Source organism: Lissotriton helveticus, chromosome 7, assembly GCF_964261635.1.
Source record: "Lissotriton helveticus chromosome 7, aLisHel1.1, whole genome shotgun sequence".
Lineage (NCBI taxonomy): Eukaryota > Metazoa > Chordata > Amphibia > Caudata > Salamandridae > Lissotriton > Lissotriton helveticus.
This window is the reverse complement of record NC_136068.1, coordinates 1,570,963,648-1,570,991,267: the sequence shown is the minus strand read 5'-3', so window position 1 is coordinate 1,570,991,267 and position 27,620 is coordinate 1,570,963,648. Positions and strand designations below refer to the sequence as shown.

The window sequence follows — 27,620 nt, the reverse complement described above, 5'->3', positions numbered from 1 at the left end:
TAAATCAACGTCTTCGTTTGAAGGGACACGCTAGTATTGACGGGATGGTATTGCGGTTTCGCAGCTCACTAGTCACACCCGAGATAGCTGCTTTCCTAGAACACTCAAGGCGGAAGAACAAGCGCATGGCCAATGGCAATCTCTGTTCGACTAATCCTCGACGAAACCGAATATCCTGATGTCAAAGGGAAAACGACTATTTGAAAAATATTTTGCACCAGGCACAGTGCTGGATAATACTAACAAAGCAAATAGACCAACAAACTAAAGTATACAAACAATACAACTAATATAGAAAAATATATTTTGATTGTATTTTTGTTCTTATTTTTTTCTTTTCAAAGTATTTCAAGATAGAGAAACATTTATAAATACACTTGTTACATGATAATGTATTCTTTTCATCTAACAGTCCAGTAGTGGAAGACGAGAAACAAGCAAATGAACAGGACATGAGTGGATGTTGTTTGCGTCCGTGCAGGATTGTGTATTTTTAAGCACAAACTGCATCCCCACATCTAAAATGGACCTATGCACGCTTTAAAAAAAAGTGCAAAATGCAGATTGAGCATTACATGTTCTCTCTCGAAGCCTGCAGTGCTGCAGTTAACCTCTGGAAGCTGGACAAAGTGACTACAGCACCACAAGCGGTCTGGGCTTGCCCGGGTGAAACAAAGGCCTGTTGACCTTTTTCGTAATACGTGTGAACATTCAAACTCTCCTAAAAGGGCCACATACAACATGGCGTTCGGGTCAATGTTCTTTGCACTAACGACAAATACGCTTTGCCAGGGTATTACATTTATGGCATGTGTGATGATAGCAGTCAAAGAGCACGTGTTGTCGCAACCGAGCAATAACATAGACGTCTTCTTTGAGCTAAATAAATCAACGTCTTCGTTTGAAGGGACACGCTAGTATTGACGGGATGGTATTGCGGTTTCGCAGCTCACTAGTCACACCCGAGATAGCTGCTTTCCTAGAACACTCAAGGCGGAAGAACAAGCGCATGGCCAATGGCAATCTCTGTTCGACTAATCCTCGACGAAACCGAATATCCTGATGTCAAAGGGTAGGCGACGTCATATTAACGTGCACAAACGAAAGGTGGCAGAGTTCGTTTGTGAACAGTTCCCCTCGTGGTTAATTCTTCTTCGGTCCTAGTGGTTCTCTTCTCATTATCATTAGAAATGGCCCAAGCTCTGTATTCCTCATTTTCATAAAAGACGGTTTGAAAGACAATCTAAACAATGGCTCCTCGGTCAGTGCAAAAGTCCAACAAGCGCGCGCCTCGCGTGGCAGCAGGAGAGGGGGCCTGCATGATTCCCTTGCGGGAGCGTGCGACCATATGGCGCCACCATAAGACACTGAGCACTCCCGTAAGGAAATCGCCAGATGTGCACATGTTGCCACTGCAAGCAATGCAACGTGTGCACGTTTTTGCCCCCAAAGCTGTGCCGATGGCATTAGGTCTCTCTTCTATGCAGAGCATGAGAGCTGCGTAGGCGAGACCTAAAAAGGATTGAGCTGTTTGGGTTTTCTTTAACTGTTTACTCTTCCCAAACACACTGGTGCCCCAACTGCAACTTTGTATTTAAGTGAAAGCACTGCGGAGCTGGGTGCTGTGAGAAAAATAGGCTCATGGCAAAGAACACCGGTCTGTGCACTTTCTCGACCTGTGCCCCTCTGCCCCAGCATGGGCGGGAGACATTCCTCCCGTAGTTATCAGATTCTCAGTTTGCACGACACTGGTGCACGACGGGACGTTACTGCTCTGAAGTGCCTTTGTTTACCATAAACCCATCATCATAGCTGCCAAGCATTTCAGATTGTTTATGCGTGAGTTTCATAATTTCCAGTGAAATTATGAGTGACATTCATCTATTATGAGTGACAGTTTGCTCACGAGCACAATCAAGCAAGAAGACCAGGTAAAACATATAAATATCAGAAATGTCAGCCATTAGAGGAAGCAGAAATTGTAAGGAGAATTTACTGCTGCTGCAAAGCACCATAAACAAAAGTGCTCTCGTAACCTAAACGAAGTGTAAAACACGTGTCACTATGATTTTAAAACTTGAACTATGACTGGCCTCAAGTGTAAAGAAACGCTGCCTGGGGAGGGTCCTGGGGTAGTTTCTGATCTAATATTGCAAATGTAGAAAACGGACAAAGATAAACTTCAAAGTATTTTCTCAGGAGAACCCCGGGGTGCAATCAATACCACTCCGGATAATAATTTGCACTGCAGGTGTAAATATAACTTATTTTCTTCTGTGATGTTTGTGTGGCTCAGTTATATCTACCTACTTCATCTAACATAATTCTCGTACATTATGCAAAGGCAACTGGTCTGGTTTTCGTGTATTAAAGCATGTAAGCACATGAATGATGATGGGCACACTGTTTATACCGTTCCCCTGCATGACAGTGTTTCCATGTTTAGCACATTGAAGCCAGACCTGTCTGTCTTGCTAGCTGCTGCCGCTCATGTTGGTTGAACATCAAAAAAGGTGCCGTGGGAGCGATTGTAAAATCCACAGTGGATTACGAAGCCGCTGTCTTTGCAGCCCTGCCTGAATGGCAAGGACAGCAAATGGAATGGCACAAAAAAGTGATGTTTTATTGTAGACATGAATGACTCCCTGGCTCCTCCTCTAAAGAGTCTGAATCAACAGTTGCATATAGCTGCACAGCGTGCGTCCTGTCCCCCTCAGATGCCCTCTCAGAATCACAGCACACGAGCCGTGCAACATTCACCACAGCACAAACACATCATGCCAGCTCTTCCCCCAACTCTTCTCCAGCAGGTCATACGACTAGCACACTCTTCTACAACCAAACATGCAGGTCTAGCTGCAATCACTTCGGACAGTGAGAGCGCCACTAGAGCACATCAGCTATACAAGCGCCAGACAACATAGTATCCTATTTGCATGCCTTGCTTTATCAAGCATAGATATAATCTGGCCTCTTCCGTTCTGAAAGGCACTGTACACTAGGTACCCCCCACCCACCCCACATGGCATGTCCTACCATCTTTAAAGCGCCTCCTAATGCTAGTACCGGAGTCAAATCGAAGAAACAGAGGGGTGGTCAATTTTTCATCTGTGCTCAGAAATTATGAGAAAGCTCTGTTTCATACAAGCGTGGCAATCACCCGGCACTCTGCGTCTGATTCGCACTGTATGAAAGTGTTAATAAATAAATATGAGTGATTAAAAGTGGAAAACGGGGAGCTCTTAAAATCGTTCTTAATATGTTCAATTATTTTATCACCTCCCATGGGTGTGGCCTGTGGCTGCAGCAAGCCCTGCTGATGAGGTAAAAATGCAAATATAAACCCTTTGTTTATCTCTTCCCTCAGTCAGTGGCTCCTCTTACAATTCAGTCTCAGTTCTCAAAGTATAAGCAAGGTTTGACCGATGCACTCACACGTTTTTCTTGGGGGGTGGGCAAGAAAGATATGCTTCAAGGTGCTTTATCTCTTGTTGCTTCCTGCGAGTATCTCCAAGGCAGCTACATGCATGGCTCAAGTTGCTTCTCTTCAATAGGGTCACTGGAATTATGTGATTTTGCGGCTGTCGCTTATTTCGCATAATTATTGTTTTGCGCATTTGCCACATTGGGCCATATGTATCAAGCCAAATTGACTTCGCAAACGCCGAAATTTGCAGAATTTCGGTGTTTGCAAATGCAATTTGGACTAATGGTATGTATCAAGGAAATCTGCTTGAAAAATAAGGAATCGCAAAATTTGCGATTCCTTATCCTGCGATTGCATTTAAGGAATCGCAATATTTGCGATTCCTTACATGCAATGTAAGAAGCCAAAAAAAATCGCAAATTGGCCTTAAGGAATCGCAAATTACCACCAACTTCTAGTTGGTGGTAAGTTGCGATTTCCTTTCAAAATGCATATTTTTTCATTTTTCAAAGTGCCAAGTGCCATGTGACGCACATACATGCCCTTAGGGCATGTATGTGCGCCACATGTGCACCCATGCAGATTTCAGGAGTGCAACAGAGTGTCCTTTGGACACCCCTGCACCCTTGAAAATATTCTCAATTTGCGAATAGCAAATTGCGATTCGCAACTTTGCCCTTCATTCCTATGGGCCTCCAGGCCCGTAGAAATGAATGGGAAATCATTCCTTAATTGCAATTAGCAATTTGCTAATCGCAATTAAGGAATTTTAAGAAATCGCAAAAAAAAAGCGATTTTCTACATACATACCATTTTGCGATTTCTAAATAGTGATTCCTTAAAAATCGCTATTTAGAAATCGTAAAAGGGAATGTTGATACACATGGCCCATAATCACTAATCTGCAGATTTCCAGAATAAACAATTTTGTTTTAAGCTCAAACAGCTCAAAAGCTACTAAAAAGTGGTGACACTTCTTGCCACGCAGAGAAAGGACATTTACAAAGGTGGACTGTTCACCTTTATGTTGCTTATTTCTGTTTTTGGCGTCAACGTGGTACTAATGAGATAAAACCTTTTCCCAGATAGTGTTAGCATATGTAACAATTTCAAAATAATGACGAAATACTAACAGAATGTCTTGCATTAGGCCACATAATTTGGTTTTGTTCTTGATGCATAATTGTCAGCCCTGCCACATAATTTGGTTTTCACCTCCAGCTATATTCCAGTGGCCCTGAGTTTAGTAACGTAAATAAAGTCCTTTCCGAGCACTCAAAGTATCAATAAACAACAGTCTTCCAGTATTGTTTTTCACGCTTGTGTCTTTTTTTCAATTTATTGTTTCTTCTTTTCCACAGCGCAGCCAACACGTGTTTCGTCAAGTCAATATTATGACATCAGACTTCCTCAGGGCTGCAATCAATAATAAAAACATTCTAATCCATATAACATCCTAATATTCTCAAATTAAACTAGTTTGAAAAGAGAAAAAAAGATAAAAAGGAGAAACACCCTCACAATTCCCTAGTATGATCGTGACCAGGGTAAGGTAAAAGCAAGAAAAGCCCCGCGCCAAGATCACTCAAATGTCACCCATATGTATCTAAAAGGTGTGTATATAAGAAAAGCGTATAACAGTTGTCACATAAGAGTACAGTCAAAACACAGTCTCCCGTGCTTCAGAAATAAGAGGCAATGTTTACATACCCTCAATCTGGTTTTTCCAATCACTCCAGTTAAGTTCTGTATTCTTCAATGTTTATACTTCTAAATGCAAATTATAATACTGCATCAGTTTGAACTACTTGTACCTTAGTAATGGTATCGCTATATATAACTGTTAATTCCTTGGTAATAGTACCGCTATATACAAGCTCTTAATACTTTAGTTTTATTATCCACAACAGTACACTTGTTGCCATTCGAACATCTGTATCACTACAAACCAGCAACTACGTCTAAATGTCCTTGCAGTTATCATGACTCACCAGCAATAGTCCCTTAGGGTCCAATATGTATATGTATTTTTCTTTATTCGGGCAGCACGCAAGTACAGGCACGGTATCTATAAATCGAGAGTAGTAATCTATACTGAATACACATTCTGTTTACGATTGAAACAGCCAATTATCTATGTTCAAGTAGTAAGCTCACCTTATCTTACACCTAAGTCTTCCAAGCCCGTCTCCAATCCATTCAAAAAGTTATTCCCAAAATGACGCGTGTTCGCGTTCTGGAAAAAACAACATAATCACACTAGACTAAGTATATTACGTTAATACTATATCTATAATAGCCATAATACAATCACACTAGACTAAGTATATTCCGTTAACGCTACATCTAAAATATCTCACCTCTGTTTCCAACTCGTTCCCAAATAAATTCGGCGTGCTGCACCAGCGCCATATTGTAGTGGCTATAAATAACAACGTTCCGTAGGCGCCATCTTTGAATGGTACACGTTCGTTCAAATATTATAAATGTAACCTTTAAGTTTATATTAGTAACGCAAAACGTAAAATCTCGTAAATTAGTTGTCCTAGATCAGGCCAATATAAATGAATTAATTAACCGCGGTTATAATTATGACACTCAAATTATCGAGTGATCTTAATCTTTAGTGGCCGGTTGTCAAGAATAAAGTTGCAAATATCCAAATGAAATATTATAATCATCATGCTATGCCAAATCCATGTCTATAATGCCTCAAATTCCAAAACAACAGGAGAGAGTGTTTACGCAACTTATAATCTTATCTCGGCAGAATATCTATTGAATAGAGGGGGAAGATGGGGGCGGAAAAGCAGTGAGGTGCGAAAAAGATGATATAAGAGGAGAGCAGGGGAAAAGCAAAGACGGAGCTTAATCTGGTCGCTCACCTCTCAAATTCATCAAAGCTACATAAAGCAAGTGTACATACAATTCTCAGATAATCTTACTTATCAAGGGACATACAAATGTTCCAAATCACGAAAAAACATGCGTCTTATTGTCTCACAATTTCAGTTCAGCAAGGTTACTTTACAGTTCCAATCTAAATTACTCATTTATCATTCCTGACCAAGGTAAAATTCAAATTCATGGTCAATATTCAAACCTTGTTCAACAGCTTTTAGCTTCATTAACCACATCACTTCTTTCCTTCTTAATTGCAGTAATCTATTACCCCCTCTGGGGTCTCTTCTGATGTGGTCAATCCCATGGAAGCTAAACACATGTTTATCCTTTGCGTTATGATTTCTTACCATATGAGAAGCAATGGGGTAGCGTGTATCTCCATTCTTAAGTGCTCTGAAGTGTTCGGCCATTCTATCTTTCAATCTCCTAATAGTACTACCCACATAAATCATATTACATGTACATACTATCACATATACTACATACGTGGTATCACAACTAATGTACATATTGATAGTATGATCACCTGTATTGTTATAGTTAAAAGTAGTCACTTTAGTTTTGGCCCACCTACAAGAGCTACATCTCCCACATTTGTGAAATCCATTAAGTCTTTTAGACAGCCAGTCTGTATTTACTACTTGTCTAGGGTAACTTGGACTGATCAGATTAGATAAGGTAAGACCTTTCTTAAAAGTCAAACTAGGTTTGCTGCCTATAAAGGGCTGTAGGTCTTTGTCCATATACAACAGATGCCAGTGTTTACATAACATAGAAAAAAGTCTTGAACTTTCTGTGTTGTAGTTTGTAATTAGTCTAATCCTTTCTCCACCCTTTGCTTCTCTATTCTTAGTGTTAAGTGTAACCCTACGTTTAGGTTTCTTAGCTTTGGTTATGGCTGTCCCAATAGTATTTGTTTGATAGCCACGTTGTTTAAACCTTCGTGACATGTCGGTCAGATTAGTCTCAAATTCAGTATCCCTGGTACAATTGCGTCTAGCCCGCACCATCTCGCCATACGGTATGGCTCTAATTTGACTATTAGGGTGACAGCTGCTGGCATGTAACACTGCATTACAGCTTGTGGGTTTCCTGTATAATCTACTTTCTAACTTACCATTTTCCACAAATAGTTCAACATCTAAAAATGTAATATTCTTCCTATCATAATGAGTCGTAAACCTTAAGTTCATCTCATTAGTATTAAGGTAATCAAAAAAAAACCTTAAGCTCTTCAATTGTACCTGTCCATATCAGAAGACAGTCGTCTATGAAACGTCCCCAGTAGTGTATATGTTGTATCCATTTTCTTCCTTCATGGCCCCAGATTCGCTCCGCCTCAAGCCACCCCATAAAGAGGTTCGCAAAAGACGAAGCGAATCTGGTTCCCATCACCGTCCCAAGACGTTGTCTAAACCACTGTCCGTCAAATAAAAAGATGTTGTTTTTCAGGACCAAATTGGTCATTTTCTGTATCATCTGCGTGTGATCATAATACTCTGAAGGTCTCTGACTCAAGAAGTGCTCTAAAGCGTGTATCCCCAACTCATGCTCAATGTTAGTGTACAATGACACTACATCTAGTGTTACTAGAATCATATCATCTTCCCATACCATATCGCTCATGATGTTAAGTATGTGTTTTGTATCTTCTATGTGCGATGGAAGATTATGTACATGTATTCTTAAAAATGTATCCACATACTCGGAAAGGTGCTCTGTCGGGCCTCCTATACCGGATATGATAGGTCTACCTGGATGTTTATCTCTACATTTATGAACTTTCGGTAGTGTATACATACAGGGTGCTTTGGGTAATGATACCAGTAAATACAAGTATTCCTCATAGTCTAAAAGAGTACCATTCCGTAAGTTGCAAATTAATCTTCTGGGGCAAGGTTTCGAGAGGATTTCTGGGTAACTTTTCATAGTATCTTGCATCATTTAGCTGTGAATATACCTCCTGTTTATAGTCACACGTAGCGATACAAAAGGGGATGATGGACGGAGCGTTTGAGCAAATCAAACACTCACCCCCAGTCAACTGATCTGGGTTTAATCCATCACCATTCTTTAGCTGACTCGGCCACCCCAGTTCAGACATGGCAATATGCAAATCAGTCTGACCCTGTGCCTCATGGGAACAGTCCAGCCCGAACTACCATGCCATGTCTTCCCTGGACCGGAAACAAGCATCCTGGGACCGGTTTCGGATTCATAATCCTCATCAGCCAGGCTATCTTGAATCCAGTGGCCAAGTGAGCAAGGGACTCACGTCTGAGCATACCCTGCCACACTTAGGGCGAACAAAGCGATACAAAAGGGGATGATGGACGGAGCGTTTGAGCAAATCAAACACTCACACCCAGTCAACTTATCTGGGTTTAATCCATCACCATTCTTTAGCTCACTCGGCCACCCCAGTTCAGACATGGCAATATGCAAATCAGTCTGACCCTGTGCCTCATGGGAACAGTCCAGCCCGAACTACCATGCCATGTCTTCCCTGGACCGGAAACAAGCATCCTGGGACCGGTTTCGGATTCATAATCCTCATCAGCCAGGCTATCTTGAATCCAGTGGCCAAGTGAGCAAGGGACTCACGTCTGAGCATACCCTGCCACACTTAGGGCGAACAAAGCGATACAAAAGGGGATGATGGACGGAGCGTTTGAGCAAATCAAACACTCACCCCCAGTCAACTGATCTGGGTTTAATCCATCACCATTCTTTGGCTGTGATGCCAGAAACCAGTCCCCGGAAGCTTGTCTCCTTCCCAGTATAAGAATTGGCTTGGTAGTTTGGTTTGCCCTGTTCCCATCATGCACTGGGACAGGAACAGACTAATTTGCATATAGCCAGGTTCTGAGCTGGGATGGTGCAATGAGCTAAAAAACAGGTGATGGATTAAAACCATGATCTCTTGACTTGGTAAGAGTATTCTGCATCATTCAGAAACTCTGTCCATCACCACCCCCTTTTTCCATAATTGATGTTATCCACACTATGTGTGGGAGGGTATACTCAGAAGTGAGTCCCTTGCTCATTGCACCATCAGGATTCAAGCAAGCCGGGCCGACGAAGGCTGTGATGCCAGAAACCGGTCCCCGGAAGCTTGTCTCCTTCCCAGTATAAGAATTGGCTTGGTAGTTTGGTTTGCCCTGTTCCCATCATGCACTGGGACAGGAACAGACTAATTTGCATATAGCCAGGTTCTGAGCTGGGATGGTGCAATGAGCTAAAAAACAGGTGATGGATTAAAACCATGATCTCTTGACTTGGTAAGAGTATTCTGCATCATTCAGAAACTCTGTCCATCACCACCCCCTTTTTCCATAATTGATGTTATCCACACTATGTGTGGGAGGGTATACTCAGAAGTGAGTCCCTTGCTCATTGCACCATCAGGATTCAAGCAAGCCGGGCCGACGAAGGCTGTGATGCCAGAAACCGGTCCCCGGAAGCTTGTCTCCTTCCCAGTATAAGAATTGGCTTGGTAGTTTGGTTTGCCCTGTTCCCATCATGCACTGGGACAGGAACAGACTAATTTGCATATAGCCAGGTTCTGAGCTGAAATGGTGCAATGAGCTAAAAAACAGGTGATGGATTAAAACCATGATCTCTTGACTTGGTAAGAGTATTCTGCATCATTCAGAAACTCTGTCCATCACCACCCCCTTTTTCCATAATTGATGTTATCCACACTATGTGTGGGAGGGTATACTCAGAAGTGAGTCCCTTGCCCATTGCACCATCAGGATTCAAGCAAGCCGGGCCGACGAAGGCTGTGATGCCAGAAACCGGTCCCCGGAAGCTTGTCTCCTTCCCAGTATAAGAATTGGCTTGGTAGTTTGGTTTGCCCTGTTCCCATCATGCACTGGGACAGGAACAGACTAATTTGCATATAGCCAGGTTCTGAGCTGGGATGGTGCAATGAGCTAAAAAACAGGTGATGGATTAAAACCATGATCTCTTGACTTGGTAAGAGTATTCTGCATCATTCAGAAACTCTGTCCATCACCACCCCCTTTTTCCAATATAGTCACACGTATCCTGAACAACTATGTTGCCACCTTTATCAGCTATACGTATGGTAATGGATGTGTTACTCATGAGTTCTTTCAGAGCCGCTCTTTCTTCAGCCGAGAGATTATCATTTTTAGGTCTGTAGTTGAACCTATGTTTCTTATCTATTTCCTTATCTATCTCCAAATTAACTGCTCGAAAAGAAAGCATCAATAGTATTACCAGTTGTCATTTTAGGCGTCCATTTTGATTTCAATTTAAGTCCACTCCCCTCACTCAAAAATCGATCTACTTCTAGTTCCTCTAGTAACTTAGAAATAGTCCCAGGATCTTCTTCTTTTTCTGTGAGTGAGAGCAGTAACTGTGTTTCCTTCAATTCTTGACTACTCAAATTGCTTAAAGGTTTTATTCTTTCAAATCTTTGCTTTACAGGTATATTCACAAAAAACTTTTTCAGTTTTAATTTCCGTACAAATTTAAACAGTTCAATTTTAGTCAAATACCAATCCGGGTTAGTTGTAGGACAGAATCCCATCCCTTTATTTAGGAGTGTAATCATGTCATCAGATAGTACATAAGATGACAGATTAATAATCTCTAAATCTTGTAAATCAGATCCTTCGTCTGCAGTTATGGCTTCCATGATCTCAATCTCATCCCTACTCTTCCTGCCTGATCTCCCCCTGCCTCTGCTCCCTCTCCTGGTCTTTTTGCTCCTAAGTCTCGATTTCTGTTCTCCGTATCTCTGTTCCCTCTCCTCAATCTGCTTACTTCCTCTGAAAAATTAATTTCGGGTGTGGGAATATCACTAGGTTCAATTATGTCTTCATTCTCACTAGATACGGTGCTGGATGCTGCATCTGTATCACTAGTCACTGGGGTACAAGGTTTTGATTTATTACTAGGTGTTTGTTTCACAAGATAGTCAAAACGTCTTGCAAATGTATATACGCGGCCATCACGATAGTCTTTCTCATCTCGTTGTAATTTCTTTGCTTTTCTCCGCTTTATATCCATTTGCAAATCGTTTAAGATTTCATCAAGAATAGTATAGTTTTTAATGGTTGCCTCCGGGAGGTTAAGTTCTTTAATTTCATCCTCAATTTTCTGTATCTCTGTCAAAAGTTTAGCTATCTTTCTCTCAGCATTCTCAATAAGGATGTTAATGAGATTTCTTGAACTTGAGTTTAGTTCCTTTTCCCATGTCACATATAAGTCGGGCTCAAGATCTTCATATGTAGGTATGATTTGAGATCTGAGCCCGCGTGGTATCCTGTTGAGTAAGAGGTATTGCTTCAGTGTCGCAGCATCCCACCATTTATTCAACTCAGTACGTTTAAGTGACTCTAACTTGGTGAACTTGGCTCTAAGGCCTTCTTTCTTAGAACTAGTCGATGGCCCTACAGCTGATCCTATGGTACCACCAGCTACTAGATTCTTGAACAGTAACTCTGCCTCTTTATCCCTATTCATTTTACCTATGCGGCTGCTCACACAACAACTTAGATTCCTAAAAAATCGGTAACAGTTACAATGAGCGCTCATTGTAACTGTTACCGATTTTTTAAGGCCCTGAGTTTAGTATCCGACTTATCATATGCCACACTGAGGACTAGTAGTGGGGCAAGTGTGCCACGGACCCTCCAGCAAGCATAGAAAATAGTGCCCCCATTTCCCAGTTGAAGAAAAAAAAAGCATTGACAATGCAATAGGTCTCGCCTTTGATTAAGTTAAAGCCATTTACTTTGCTAATGGTATTGTATAGCAAAGCAAATTACTTTAACTTAATCAAAGGCGAGACCTATTGCATTTTTAATGCTTGTTCTGAGTACACTTGGTATCAAAGGAATTGGGGAAAAAGCGTAAGCAAATATTTTCGACCATCCGATCAAAAAGGCATTTACCCACAATCCTTTCTGGGGATGCCAGCTTGTATAGTTTTACCAAAGGGGATGATGGACGGAGTGTTGACCAATGCAAGCGCTCACCCCCAGTAAACTGATCTGGGTTTAATCCATCATCATTCTTTAGCTCACTCTGCCACCCTAGTTCAGACATGGCCATATGCAAATCAGCCTGACCCAGTGCCTCATGGGAACATTCCAGGCCGAACTGCCAAGCCATGTCTTCCCTGGACCGGAAACAAGCATCCTTGAATCCAGTGGCAAAGTGAGCAAAGGACCCACATCTGGGCATACCCTGCCATCTTAGGGCGACAAAGCAAAGGTTCTCCATGCCACTGGAATCACAGGGTCAGACTGATTTGCATACGGCCATGTCTGAACCAGGGTGGTGGAGGGGGCCAAAGAATGTTGATGGATTAAACCCAGATCAGTTGAATGAGGGTGAGTGATTTGCTCAAACGCTCTGTTCATCATCCCCTTTGGTATCGCTTTGTATGACTAAGGTGGCAGAATGGATGTCCACCAATTTTCTAAAACTAAATGGGGATAAAACAGAGCTGATGGTCTTTGGACCAGGGGCAATAAGCTGGAACAGCAGTGGCTGGCCTCACTCTCTAGGAATGAGTCCTTCCCTAGGAAACAAGGCCAAGAACCTGGGAGTTCTGATGGACCTTGATCTCAATTTCAACGCCCAAATTAATCATACTGTTTCCACCTGCACCTGGATCATAAAGATGCTGAAAAAAAATCTTTCCTTATATCCCACTCCCTACATGTAAGCAGCTCTCCCTCGCCCTGGTAATGTCCAGGCTGGATTATTGCAATTCACTCTACCTAAGCTCAAACAACAATATGCAACACAGACTCCAGCTATTGCAAAATGCCCTTGCAAGACTGGATCTGGACATTCCAAAAAGACACTCTGCGGCGAAGGGACTGAAAACCCTACACTGGTTTACCATTAACAAAACTATTAGTTTCAAATCTTTATGTATGGTCCATAAGGCTCTCTATCTACCCTACACTACAAGCCTGAAATCCATGTTCACCTAGTACTCCCCGGGCAGATCTCTTCGCTCATCCTCTAATCCAGAGGTCTTCAAACTTTTGAAGGTTGAGCCCCCCCAGCTGAATTTTTTTAAATGTCGGCCCCCCCCACCACCTGACAGAAATTTCTGGAATCTGGTTCACTACATAATCGACCGCCACCCGCATATCCCTGGCCATATCCGGCAAATAATGTTCAAAACAATGAGTGTTTACTCCTTCTCAATGATTTCCCTCACTACCACTCGCCAACAATGCACCTCATCTCTCTAAAGCACCTTTCTGGCAAACATATATATTTTATTATAGTGCTACTCATAGTTTCATCATACTCAGGGGCATATGTACAAGCACCTATAGACACCAGACCATCACTTCTTACGACGTTGTGGTGGTGATAGGGGCATTGCCGTATTTACACGGCAGAGTTAAGCCACTTAACTTGGCTTAACGCTGCCTTGTAAATAAGGCCCTCTTTCATACTATGCTTAGCGTGAAAGGCACTGATTTTGATGTTGCGCCCTATTTACAAGGGCAGCGTAAAAGTGAGGCAGCGTTAAAATTAAGAACAGGGAAAACCTGGTCTTAAGCTGGCGAAACTAGGAGAAATGCATTATTTCTCCTCATTTTTGATTCATCCATGTGTGCTGCCTTGTGCAGCACACATGGAAAAAGCAAAATGCCTTGTATTTGTACTCTTTAAAAAAAATCCATTTTGTGATTTCTGTGTGTGCTGCATTAAGCATTAAGCAGCACACATGGAAGTGAGACAAATGGCATTTAAAGATTGTTTATGTACAGGAAGGTCCCCCTCCTGAACATAAAAAATATTTTCCCTGCACCCAGACACCCTTGCACTATGGCGCAATGGGGTCTGCATTGGCGCTACATTGCTAAGTGTAGTGCCAGTGCAGGGGAAACGCAAGGCTGCACCATATTGTTGTAAATATGGTGCAGCCTTCCGTTTCTGAAGTGGCGGAGAGAGGCTTTAACCCATGACTGCTAATGCCTCACTCCGCAACTTTCTTGAACATATGCTTCTCAGTTCTTTGATCTGCATGGTACACCTTCTTTGTAGCAGGCATATTAACCCTCTGTGCTGTGAGGGTGGCAGGAGAGCTCATGTGAGTGCACAGTGAAGTATGCGACAGTGTGAGAGTAGGGTAAGTGGAGTGACTGCAGGGTGACTGAGGTGACCATTTGAATTTGGGTGTGCATGTTAGTGCAGAGTAGGACTAATGAATGCATAGTTAGTGATGGGCTTGTTTAAGTGAGATTGCAGATTGAGCAGTGAGGGGGACAGGTAAGTGAAGTGTCACATGAGTGCAGGGTGTGTAGTGTGCTTGTGTGGCTACAGGTTGAGGTACAGGGAAAACCGCGGAAGTGCATTGTGAGAGCAGAGTGATCACTGAGTGCAAGGTGAATGGTGTGAATGCATGGGGGTCAGTATGAGGGAATTGTGATCGCTGTGAGTGCAGGGTGAGCATGAAAGTGAAGGGCGAGAATGAGGAGCAAGTTGTCTGAATGCAGGGTGCATTCCCAAACACTTGCAGTAACTCAGCATGCTATTGACGGAAGCGCAGGGTTTCAGATATGTTAAACTATTGCTATTGCAATTATGGCATTAACCAGGGATCGAGGGTGGAGGAAATAAATACTGGGCTTATCTTACAACAAATTTCCAGTTTTATGATTAGGGTTGCCAGCTCATTATTTTGATGTCCTAGGTGGTACAAAAAAAGGCAGTCACCTAAAGCTCTATTTTCAGCACTTATCTGTGCATACTCTGAACAGCAAATATAAATAGAGAGCACTTTAAATTGTGTTTTAGGGCTGCCTGAATGATATGACTGATAATAAAAGGGAATAAAGACAGAAGAGTCACATCATAAATAAATACATACTTCTTTATAACCCATATTTAGTGTCAAGAGAAGCAATTTGCAGGCTGCTAAAAAACTGACTGTGATTTGTCTTTTGGCAACTTAAAGCCCTTTTAGCCCTGTGATCATTGTGATCCTGCCAGTGTAATTTAAAAAGCAACATTGTCACCTTTCTGCTGTCCCTCCCTGGACGGGGTTAAATTCCTAGAGCTGAAATGCTTCAGCTGCAGTGTGAGGAAGGAAGCCTTCTCTGCTAAAACTGAAAGCAAGTAACAGACATTCATTTCAGCTGCAGTGTGAGGCAAGGAGTCTCCTCTGCTCTGAAATAGTTGCTTTCAGTTTTAGAAAAGGGGGCTCCTTGCCTCCCACTGCAGCTAAAGCATTTCAGCTGTAGGAACTAACCAGGATAGCCCCCCCCCCCACAAACCCAGTGTGTGGCAGCCTGGATGAGACAGCTTCCCGTACACACAGCCGCGAATATTTCACAGGTCTTTAAAAGACATTTTTCTTGTGTTAATGGGTCTTTAATGGTTTTCACCCCTTCTTCGGGCCCCAGCAGCTCCACTCTGCCGTTTATTTCTTCAATCAGTAGAGGACAAAGGTGAGATTTACGGAGGAGTGCGCGCCCCCCCTGAGACGGTGTTGCACCCCCCCAGGGGGGCGCCCCCACAGATTGAAGAACTCTGCTTTAATCTATACCTCCATGTACCCAGAACAGTAAGGAGGAAATGGGGCGACAGAGCCTTCTCTACGGCTGCCAGTAAACTCTGGAATACCCTGCTGATAAACATTAAAGCCATTTCCCAGCACCTCCCTTTTAGAAAGGCCCTAAAAACTTGGCTATTCTGCCTATAGACATCCACAATATCAGCCTCTCACAGGTACTCCCTTTCTGGACGGTTAGTCTACAGTGAATTGACGCCCTCGGGTAACTGTTGAGCTCTATGAATTCAAAAATCAAACCAAAATCATGGTTGAGAAGGTGTAAAATGTCTTGCAGGGTAACCATCCAAGATGACTGTTTTCTCAGGTATTTGTTTAGCTGTCGAAGATCTGAGATAGGGCACCAGTCTCCATGCTTTTTCCTGACCAGGTAGAAACAGGAGTAAAAGCTGATGCCCCTCTGAGACTCCGGACCTTTTCTATCACACCTTTTTGTAACATGACAGGAAGCTCTTTCAGAAATTATTTTAGATGGAGAAAACACATTCTTTTTGGTGGTACATTTGGTGGCTTGTTGATGAATTCGAAGGTATGCCCCAGAGGGTCAGTATCCGCTTTAATAGTTTGCAGAGCTTCATCATAGTGTTTTCTGAATAATGCTTCCAGTCATAGGGCATATCTAAAAATGTTGTCTGGACTTCTGGCCTGAATGTTGTTGATTTAAGCCAGCTGGGTTGGGTCAGGGAAGAAATGCTGCACCAGCTAGTTGCCCGAATCCGTTGAAGAGATATCAACGGCACAGTCAATTATCTCAGATAAAGAAGAAGCTTGTTTGCCTTCTAAGAGAATCTTACTGGCATCTGGTTTAACATCCTCTGAAAGTAGATCGACATATTGTGCCATATCCAATCACATTTGTCTGTCAAATCTACCTAGAATTGCTATAGAATTTACTACTCTTACTGTTAGTGACGCCATGCTGGAAAAACGTTTACCAATAGTGTCGAGACAACGTCCATTCCTATATGGAGGTGTTATGATAGGGGTGGAAGGATTCCTGGAGCGTCTCTGGGCTGCTTGACTGATGACGGAATCCGGTCTTGGTTGTCCAATAAGGCATAATGGAGAATCATCCAGTGCCTTATATTTCTTATACAATTTGGGCATAACCGCAGCTACAGTGGTTGGCTTTTTCATCACACGTATTCCTTATGGCCGTACGAAATCTATAATGGGAATTGTTCTTACTGACCTTTTTGTCGGCTCTTTAAAGTCATAAAGAAAACAGTCTGCTTGCTTGGTAGTGAAAGGCAAATGAAAACGTTTTGCCGCCCTCTCCATGATGTTATGAAACCACCTATATCGTCCAGCGGTTAAGCCACTGGAGGTGGGGCCAGAGGAGATGGTGTAATCATCAAATAGGGCAAAACCAAAGGGGATGATGGACGGAGTGTTGAACATTGCAAGCACTCACCCCCAGTCAACTGATCTTGGTTTAATCCATCATCATTCTTTAGCTCACTTCATATAAGACAGCGCTACACTACAATTCCCAACATCCTTAGCGCTGTCTTATATAAAGGAGCCCATCAGATGCGCGCTATTACAGGAGAGAAAAAGGGAAGTGCGGCAGTGCATTTCATCCGCCAGAAGCCTCTGAAAAGAATTATCGAAACGCATCAGGCAGGCGTGTGACTGCTAAAGGATTCTGCTGAGGCATGTTTTCCATACCTTTTGAATAAAGGCAGTTGCTTGGAGCCTTCGATGTTGTTCGAGTGATTCCTAACCTACGGCCCCAAGCTAGAGCTTTAATGTTAAGACGGCGGCGGTGCCGTCAGGAATGCACCATCCTGGTAACTTGGGAGCCAAGTGGACTGTCATCTAGCCAGCCCATCTGTGGAGCTACTTCGTATAGGATTTAGGAAAACATCCGATGCGGAGGCCCATTGTAGGTCTTGAAAAAAGCCGTCAGAACATTGCACCTTAAACTGGCACTACAATTCCCAACATCCTTAGCGCTGTCTTATATAAAGCAGCCTATCAGGTGCGCGCTATTACAGGAGAGAAAAAGGGAAGTGCGGCAGTGCATTTCATCCACCAGAAGCCTCTGAAAAGAATTATCGAAACGCATCAGGCAGGCGTGTGACTGCTAAAGGATTCTGCTGAGGCATGTTTTCCATACCTTTTGAATAAAGGCTGTTGCTTGGAGCCTTCGATGTTGTTCGAGTGATTCCTAAACTACGGCCCCAAGCTAGAGCTTTAATGTTAAGACGGCGGCGGTGCCGTCAGGAATGCACCATCCTGGTAACTTGGGAGCCAAGTGGACTGTCATCTAGCCAGCCCATCTGTGGAGCTACTTCGTATAGGATTTAGGAAAACATCCGATGCGGAGGCCCATTGTGGGTCTTGAAAAAAGCCGTCAAAACATTGCACCTTAAACCGGCACTACAATTCCCAACATCATTAGCGCTGTCTTATATAAAGCAGCCCATCAGGTGCGCGCTATTACAGGAGAGAAAAAGGGAAGTGCGGCAGTGCATTTCATCCGCCAGAAGCCTCTGAAGAGAATTATCGAAACGCATCAGGCAGGCGTGTGACTGCTAAAGGATTCTGCTGAGGCATGTTTTCCATACCCTTTGAATAAAGGCTGTTGCTCGGTGCCTTCGATGTTGTTCGAGGGATTCCTAAACTACGGACCCAAGCTAGAGCTTCAGTATATATATATGAAAGCTCCTTTTGCCCCTCAACAACCGGAACGCACACCACAAAAGCTGACAGCCAGGTCTTTAATGAGTAAGGACGAGAACATGCAAAGCGATATTATTTGCAGTCCCAAAAAGTCTATATAGCCTGACGCGTTTCAGCGCTTGATGCGCTTTCCTCAGAGGCTCGACAGAATTGGGTGTCCATACTGCCACGCACTTTTAACTTGATAGCCCGCCCTAATTTTGGCCGCATTGATTCCTGGGCTTTGTAGTGCGTTTAGCTTCTGCAAAGTTTTAAAAGTTTCCAAAACCCTGGGTGGGCCTCGCTTAGTCTGACCGCCCATAATCCCAAAAGCTGATGTTCCATATTAACGGCTCGATGAATTCCCAGCCGCATGGCCCCGAGTGATCAAGGGATGGTGCGCTCCTCACGGCCGGGACCGCCGTGTAAAAATGAAAGCTCCTTTTGCCCCTCAGCAACAGGAACGCACACTACAACAGCTGACAGCCAGGTCTTTAATGAGTAAGGACGAGAACAGGCAAAGCAATATTATTTGCAGTCCAAAAAAGTCGATATAGCCTGACGCGTTTCAGCGCTTGATGCGCTTTCCTCGAATCTATGACATAATATCGACAGACAGAATATCTACATACAAAAATATCGACACAAAAATATCGAAGTCAAAAATATCGTAGTTATATCTTCATAAAGGTAAGTACAAAAATATCGAAAATTTTATATCGTACTACAAAAATATCGAAATTAAAAATATTGTTTTTTTAAATGTATTCATAATAATGTAAAAATAATTTGAAAATACATATAATTTTACAAATATTAAATAAAAACATTAAAACATATTTAAAGAATTATAACTAATACATATACATTTAAAATAAATTAAAAACTCTACATATAAATTAATATATATACGTACTCCACATATTGCAACAGTAGGAAAATCGTTGGATAGCATAGGGGTAAAAATTACTATTCCCACTCCAGAGGGTGCAACAGTAGGGAAAGCGTTGGATAGCGTAGGGGTTTAAATTACTGTTCCCACTCCAGAGGGTGCAACAGTAGGGAAAGCGTTGGATAGCGTAGGGGTAAAAATTACTATTCCCACTCCAGAGGGTGCAACAGTAGGGAAAGCGTTGGATAGCGTAGGGGTAAAAATTACTATTCCCACTCAAGAGGGTGCAACAGTAGGGAAAGTGTTGGATAGCGTAGGGGTAAAAATTACTATTCCCACTCCAGAGGGTGCAACAGTAGGGAAAGTGTTGGATAGCGTAGGGGTTTAAATTACTATTCCCACTCCAGAGGGTGCAACAGTAGGGAAAGCGTTGGATAGCGTAGTGGTAAAAATTACTATTCCCACTCCAGAGGGTGCAACAGTAGGGAAAGCGTTGGATAGCGTAGGGGTAAAAATTACTATTCCCACTCCAGAGGGTGCAACAGTAGGGAAAGAGTTGGATAGCATAGGGGTAAAAATTACTATTCCCACTCCAGAGGGTGCAACAGTAGGGAAAGCGTTGGATAGCATAGGGGTAAAAATTACTATTCCCACTCCAGAGGGTGCAACAGTAGGGAAAGCGTTGGAGAGCGTAGGGGTAAAAATTACTATTCCCACTCCAGAGGGTGCAACAGTAGGAAAAGCGTAGGATAGCGTAGCGGTAAAAATTACTATTCCCACTCCAGAGGGTGCAACAGTAGGGAAAGCGCTGGATAGCGTAGGGGTAAAAATGACTATTCCCACTCCAAAGGGTGCAACAGTAGGGAAAGCGTTGGATAGCGTAGGGGTAAAATTTACTATTCCCACTCCAGAGAGTGCAACAGTAGGGAAAGCGTTGGATAGCGTAGGGTTTAAATTACTATTCCCACTCCAGAGGGTGCAACAGTAGGGAAAGCGTTGGATAGCATGGGGGTAAAAATTACTTCCCACACGACTCCCCCTTTAACACACAACACACTACACATACAAAAAAAAACAATTATTATAAATTTCTATTAATCAATTAATAACAATTAATATTACTAAATTGATGTAATTATAAATGATTTTTTTAACAAAACAAGGGGACCCAATAGATACCTAGGGACCTTGGGCAAACGACTATTGAGGAAAACAATGGTCCTTAGGGTTAGAAATTTTGACAATTCAATGAAATATAGACTCCAATCAGTACTATATCGGAAAGTTTTTCAGTACCCAGCCGGGCCTGAATTTTTATTCAAGTATAGACATAGATAAAAAGACCACCAGAGAGGTCTGATTCATAGACTGATAGGGTACAAGCCTGTACCTATCCAGAACACACTCGAACAGGGTTCGGGGGTGAGAAAGGTAAGAAAGGAAAGAAGATAAAGAATATCAGGCAAAAAGAACATGGGAGCCAACTGTCCCTTGCATCATTAATACATTTGCAAAGCAAGTTCAGACAGACAATTACTGTAACAATATTAACACAATAGAGAGGTTACAGAATTGTAAAAGTTGTCGACGGCGTTTCGATCCCTGGCTCCTAGTGAACTGGGATCATCATCAGGACTTTATAATATATTGCCTGTTTATACTTTCGAGAAAAGCCTGTTCATAATAGGGAAAAAACAAGATGGGGAAAAAGGAGAAAAAGGTAGATTCTTGTTTTAAATACAGCACTTGTTTCAGGTACTATACACATGAATACACATGTTATCCTTACGTACCATGCCGTGGTGCTCGACGATAGATTACAACCATTCACATTAGCATCATAATTATAGTGTTCCAATCTCATACTTTCCGGGAGAGTGCACGCGGATTTTAAGGTAAAACCAGGTCGATCAAGTGCACTGGGAAACTAGCGAAAATTCCGTGATTGTGACTAGAGTGTCGGTTTCAAGTTTGGAGCAGGGGTTGCTACGTTGTGTGCATGCAGAACGTGAAACGGCGAGACATCCTAAGTGCCTATTGTGATTTCAAGGTGTTATAGTGGACAGGAGACAAACCTTTCAGAGCAATATTTAATCTGCTCAAATGGGTCGAGAGAAGGTTTAATTCGGTGGAAGGAGGACCGGTGCCTAAAATGAAAAGGCTCAGTTAGAATCAAACAGCGTTACATGCAAGGCAGGCTGTGTGTGAACGGGACAAGTAGTTACCTCGAGTTTCTACTGAGTAGACATAATACTGTCAACTGCTTGTATTGATTCTTCCAAATCGAAGAAGTATATAAAATTATCCACACGTCGGTGGGCACTCAAATTATTTCAAGTCTGAAAAAAACGGGATTTTGATTAATTTAATTTAAGGACAAATTACTGCCTATGAGAACGAGGCAAGGGAAGAACCTTGTGACCCTTACCTCTCGTCTACAGGCGTTGCTGCCTTGCTCATGAATCGAGCAGGAACCAGGCGGCGTGCTCAATGGCAATGTGCCGACTCATCGGGGATCCGGAAATGAAGCTCTAACCGGCATGGTGCGTTTTAAGTAAAGATGGAAGAGGGAGTGAGGATGCGTGTCATGGTGGCGGCCATCTTAAAATGGTGTCTATTACATCGACCGTCGGGCAATAACAGTGATTCGGTGCTCGCAGTCATGCATTGGAGAAGTTTGGGGTTCACTGTAAAGGCAGGTTCAGTAAATAGTGCACTTGGTGGTCGATTACTTGGACCCAGATTGTCAACATTTTGCACATTTTTCAATTGTTTTGATTCGTCATGCAATTACAATTAATAAACAATGTGCTGAATTAGTGAATATTTGACCAGCATTAGGCATTTGTTTGAAGCCATCTTGGAACAGTTTTTTGAGACAATCTTGGACCCTGCAAGGTTTTCATAAATGTAAAAAACGTTTTAGTCTCTTTCTTTCATAGACAGGTTTTCAAGCAATTCATATGAGGAGTTAAAGTAGTCCAGCCCAATCTTCAGTACGATTCAGGCCATTCTGTATTGTGTCCAAAAGTATTATGCATTTCAGTTCCTCTTTGTTAAGAAGTTGGGTCATGCTTCCTCCTCTAGTAGGTAACTTTAATGCCTTCAGCACAGTCCAGCGTAGCTCATCTTCCTTATGCTTGGCATTGATGAAATGTTCCACAAGGGGGGCATTGGGAGTTTGGCAGCGAATGCGGCTCTTGTGCTGGCAGATCCTTGTTTTTACCTTTTGTGATGTTTGACCTACATACATTTTGTTACACGGGCATAGAACCATATATATAACATTACAGGTGTTACAGTTTGTAAGGGAAGAACTAGTGAAAGTGATATTATTAAATACTCTTGTCTTTCCTTCAATGGTCACATCACACACACTACAGTTACCGCATTTCACATGTCCAACAATGGGGGACAGACCCCATATGGCTTCAAGCGTGGAAGATTGAGTGGGACTTGGCAATGCAGCTCGGACTAAATGGTCCTTCAAATTTTTGCTTTTTTTAAAAGCAAATAAAGGACGTTCAATTTCCAGTATGCCTGCATTAATGATAGGCCAGTGTTTGAGTACCATTTTCCTCATTTTATTAGACACTGGAGAAAAAGTAGTCACACAAGCAAGTCTTTCTTGTGGTGTTTTCAGAGTAGGTGTAAGCAAGGTTTCCCTGGGTCTGTACCATGCTCTCTTGAGTGCATTTTTGACAATTCTCCTTGGATAGCCCCTATTTTTAAGTTTGTCCGCTAGAATGGCACTTTCTTTAAAATAGTCCTGCCTGCAGGAGCAATTTCTCCTAATTCGCAAGAACTGGGAGAATGGGAGTGAATCACGCAGAGCTCTCGGATGATTACTAGAGTAGTCTAACAATGTGTTACGCTCTGTGGTTTTTCTAAACAACCGAGTCAGCAGGATTCCCTCCTGGTGAAAGATTGTAAGATCCAAGAAGTCAATAGAGGATTTATTGGATGTCAGGGTAAAATGAAGGCCACAACAATTGTTATCCATCCAGTGTAGGAAGTGGCGTAGATCATTGACTTCACATCTCCAAATCATGAAGATATCGTCAATGTATCTACGCCACAGACTGATTCCTGAATAGAAAGGGTTTGATGGAGATAATACCACCTCATTTTCAATCTCATTCATAAACAGTATAGCCAAATTTGGAGCAAAAATTGCTCCCATACTCGTGCCCTTTATCTGCTGATAGAAAAGGCCATTGAATGTAAAAAAATTCCTTGTCAAGCAGATTTCAAGAAGTTGTAAAATAAACGAAGTGGGTATTGCATGTGGGCGTGGGCGTGTGTCTAAGGTCTTTTGAATCACCCTTAGAGCTGCCACCTGAGGGATATTCGTATAAAGTGACTCCACGTCCATAGTGCAGAGAGTGTCTGTTACTGGATCAAAAGGCAAATTTTCAACTAATGAAATCATAGACATGGAGTCTCTCACGTAGCAAGGGGTGGAGGGGACGAATTCCTTTATAAAAAAATCAATGAAGGCCCCTAATGGCTCAAGGATCGATCCGCAAGCGGAAACAATAGGGCGACCAGGTGGTGAAGTTAAACTCTTATGAATTTTAGGGAGAGTGTATATCACTGGTGTCCTAGGGCTTTTAATGTTCAAGTAGTTAAATTCTTTCTTAGATAAGAAACCTTCTGCTACTGCGTCTATGGTGATTTTCTTTATCAGTTCCTGAATTTCTTTTGTTGGGTTGGACGCTAGCCTTTGGTAATGTTCCCTATTGTCTAGCTGTCTCTGTATTTCCATAGTGTAGGTGTCAAGATTTTGGAGAACGATTCCACCGCCCTTATCAGCACTTTTAATGATCAACGAGTTGTTCATTTTTAGTGTACTAATGGCCTGTTTCTCTTTCAGTGTAATATTATAAGGAGTGAAGCTGCGTTTGTTTTGCAGGATGGAGAGATCTTTTAATACCAACTTCTCAAAGGTAATTATCTCAGGGGGAATCATACCAGATGAGGGCAAAAACATAGAGGGTGGCCGGAAAGGAGTTAGAGCTTTGCTCTCTTCACTGGGATGTAGTTGAAAAAAAGCCTTAAGCCGAACTCGTCTAAAAAACCTCATAAGTTCAGTTTGTAATTCCAAATAATTGGGCGGGGCTGTAGGCACAAAGGTGAGTCCTTTTTTGAGGAGGGAAACTTCATCAACACCTAAGGAGTGATTAGAGATGTTAAAAATTGGGATGGTTTCTTTGTATGCGGAGGAAGAGTTTACCACTGATAGTAATTGTTCCTCGTCCGCCGCTCCCCCGGTGGGTTGACCAATCTCTGTGTTTTCTTGACCTTTCCTCTCTGGGGTGTGCCTTGCTGGCCTCTCTGTAAAAAAGCGTTTGTGCCGGTGTTCTGATGTGCCCCACCCCGTCTAGATGTGCTGCTACCTTCACCTGCGTCTGAATTATCGGACGATTCAGCTGAGGTATCTGAGAAGCCTACTAAATTCCTGCGTCTATTGTATCTGCCCCAGGGTCTATGCTGTTGAGAGTTGGGGTATACCCGATTTGTATAAAAGTCCTTCTGCAAGTAAGGATATGTTACCTCAATATTGTATGATTTTATATCTTTTTGGTTTTATTTGATTTTTTATTTTGTTCTATTCTCTGGTACTCCGCGATTGTTTTATCCACTTGTTCAAGAAGTTTCTTGCTATCTTCAGTAATGCCTGAGTCTTGAATTTGTTTTAAGATATCTGAGATCTCGACTTCAAGGGATTTTAATGTCTCAACGGCAGTATCAATCCCTAGTGCCAGCCAATGACGTGAACAAGTTGTTCCTATATAGCTGAAACTGGATGTATATTTAGGATTATCTGTAAAAATCCCTGGTATATTGCGGACTTGTAACCCTAAGGGAATTACATCGGCTTTTAAATAATCCGTTAGCATCAGTATCATCAGTTGCAAACGGACTTGTTTTTTCCTGAGTTTTTCTAGTTCTCATAGGCAGTAATTTGTCCTTAAATTAAATTAATCAAAATCCCGTTTTTTTTCAGACTTGAAATAATTCGAGTGCCCACCGACGTGTGGATAATTTTATATACTTCTTCGATTTGGAAGAATCAATACAAGCAGTTGACAGTATTATGTCTACTCAGTAGAAACTCGAGGTAACTACTTGTCCCGTTCACACACAGCCTGCCTTGCATGTAACGCTGTTTGATTCTAACTGAGCCTTTTCATTTTAGGCACCGGTCCTCCTTCCACCGAATTAAACCTTCTCTCGACCCATTTGAGCAGATTAAATATTGCTCTGAAAGGTTTGTCTCCTGTCCACTATAACACCTTGAAATCACAATAGGCACTTAGGATGTCTCGCCGTTTCACGTTCTGCATGCACACAACGTAGCAACCCCTGCTCCAAACTTGAAACCGACACTCTAGTCACAATCACGGAATTTTCGCTAGTTTCCCAGTGCACTTGATCGACCTGGTTTTACCTTAAAATCCGCGTGCACTCTCCCGGAAAGTATGAGATTGGAACACTATAATTATGATGCTAATGTGAATGGTTGTAATCTATCGTCGAGCACCACGGCATGGTACGTAAGGATAACATGTGTATTCATGTGTATAGTACCTGAAACAAGTGCTGTATTTAAAACAAGAATCTACCTTTTTCTCCTTTTTCCCCATCTTGTTTTTTCCCTATTATGAACAGGCTTTTCTCGAAAGTATAAACAGGCAATATATTATAAAGTCCTGATGATGATCCCAGTTCACTAGGAGCCAGGGATCGAAACGCCGTCGACAACTTTTACAATTCTGTAACCTCTCTATTGTGTTAATATTGTTACAGTAATTGTCTGTCTGAACTTGCTTTGCAAATGTATTAATGATGCAAGGGACAGTTGGCTCCCATGTTCTTTTTGCCTGATATTCTTTATCTTCTTTCCTTTCTTACCTTTCTCACCCCCGAACCCTGTTCGAGTGTGTTCTGGATAGGTACAGGCTTGTACCCTATCAGTCTATGAATCAGACCTCTCTGGTGGTCTTTTTATCTATGTCTATACTTGAATAAAAATTCAGGCCCGGCTGGGTACTGAAAAACTTTCCGATATAGTACTGATTGGAGTCTATATTTCATTGAATTGTCAAAATTTCTAACCCTAAGGACCATTGTTTTCCTCAATAGTAATTATAAATGAACTAATTAACACATATTAATTACTAATTAATTAACAATAAATACCAACAAATAAATACAATCTCTTTAATTAATTACATTTAATTATATCACACCCTATCCCCCTATAAACACACAACCCACTACACATAAATAAATCACATCATTTAATCACTTAATAATTATTAATTACCAATTAATTATTAATTAACAATAACAAAAACATTAAATATATTAGCACATTAACTCTAATTAAATAATTAATATTATTTAATTACCAATTAATTATTAATTAACAATAACAACAAATTAAATATATTAGCACATTAACTCTAATTAAGTTAATTTACTAATTAATATTATTTAATTACCAATTAATTAATTAACAATAAAAACAATTTATATATATAAAAACATTAACTCTAATTAATGTAATTAACTAATTAATATTAATTAATTACCAATTAATTATTAGTTAAAAATATTTACAAAAATATATTAATTAATTAATTATTATTAAATTACTTCCCACCCTATTCCCCTATAAACCCACAACCCGCTCTGATACTAAAACGCAAAATGTAAACAAATTTACTAATTTTCAAACATACATTACAAAACATATTTAACAAACATATAAACAACATAATAAAATACATAACACTAAACAAAATTTCGATATTAGTAAATTTCGATATTAGTAACATACATACCTTAAAAAAAGATATTCTGTCTGTCGATATTTTGGACATCGATATTCTATACCATCGAAATTAAAACATCGATATTATTGTATATCGATATTTTAATTTCGATATTTTGTCTCACTACCGCTTTACTCAGAGGCTCGACAGAATTGAGTGTTCCTACTGCCACGCACTTTTAACTTGATAGCCCGCCCTAATTTGGGCCACATTGATTCCTGGGCTTTGTAGTGCGTTTAGCTTCTGCAAAGTTTTAAACGTTTCCAAAACCCTGGATGGGCCTCGCTTAGTCGGACCGCCCAT

The 27,620-nt window shown here is 41.6% G+C and overlaps 1 protein-coding gene across 5 annotated transcripts in view; it reads right to left on the bottom strand.

Annotated features, from left to right (window-relative positions):
- The window catches only part of DKKL1 (dickkopf like acrosomal protein 1), a 1,301,767-nt gene that overhangs the window by 922,846 nt on the left and 351,301 nt on the right, over positions 1-27,620 (bottom strand). Inside the window, exons 1-2 of one of the 5 annotated variants that reach the window (XM_078655086.1) lie at positions 5,585-5,642; positions 5,419-5,495 (exon numbers count right to left, since the gene is read on the bottom strand). The exons of the other annotated variants lie outside the window; for them this stretch is intronic. The gene's annotated coding sequence lies outside the window, so the exon portion shown is untranslated. Of the gene's footprint in view, positions 1-5,418; positions 5,496-5,584; positions 5,643-27,620 lie in introns of those variants that run through there. 5 annotated transcript variants of the gene reach the window in all.